The sequence below is a fragment of the Pteropus alecto genome, unplaced genomic scaffold, assembly GCF_000325575.1.
Source record: "Pteropus alecto unplaced genomic scaffold, ASM32557v1 scaffold190, whole genome shotgun sequence".
Classification (NCBI taxonomy): domain Eukaryota; kingdom Metazoa; phylum Chordata; class Mammalia; order Chiroptera; family Pteropodidae; genus Pteropus; species Pteropus alecto.
The window spans coordinates 4,767,957-4,768,695 of record NW_006430462.1 but is presented as its reverse complement, the minus strand read 5'-3'; the positions used below and the strand labels follow the sequence as shown (position 1 = coordinate 4,768,695).

The 739-nt window shown below is 36.4% G+C and overlaps 1 pseudogene; it reads right to left on the bottom strand.

The window, feature by feature from the left end:
- Window positions 1-229: 229 nt before the first annotated feature.
- On the bottom strand, window positions 230-348 carry LOC112480954 (annotated as a pseudogene).
- Between the last annotated feature and the right edge of the window lie 391 nt (window positions 349-739).

Genomic DNA, 739 nt, shown 5'->3' with positions numbered 1-739 from the left:
ATAATAATAAAAATGAGAAATGTCATGGCAAACTTTGGGGGTAAAGTTAGGACTGTAACCCGTGAGTTATCTCGGGGTAAATGTTGCAGCTGCAAGCATCTCTGGTGAGTATTCTCAAGGCAAATGAGATAAGGGTTAAACGAAATGAGCCAGACACAGAAAGAAAAAATCCTGTATAATCTCACTTATATGTGGGATCTAAAAAAGTCAAATTCTTTTTTTTTTTTTACACCTACAGCACCTGGTCTTCTAAGGTGATCTCCCGTCCAAGTACTAACCAGGCCCAATCCTGCTTAGCTTCTGAGATCAGACGGGATCAGGCTTGTTCAGGGTAGCATGGCCGTAGACTAAAAAAGTCAAATTCTTGAAGTGGAGAGTAGAACAGTAGTTATCGGACTGTAGTGGGGATGGGGTAAATGGGGAAGATATTGGTCAAAGGGTACCAAGTTGCAGTTATATAGGTAAAATAAGTCTAGAGAGCTAATATGCAAGATGATGACTATAGTTAATAATACTGTATCAAATACTGGAAGTTTGCTAAGAGAGTAGATTTCAGGTGTTCTCCTCACCAAAAAATATGGTAACTAGGTTAGGAGATAATATGTTAATTACCTTTACTATAGTAATAGTTTCACTGTATATGTACATCAAATCATCATGTTGTGCACCTTAAATATATACGATTTTAAATTAAAACTATGGTTCATAAAAGGAAAAATTGATAAATGAGATCTCACCA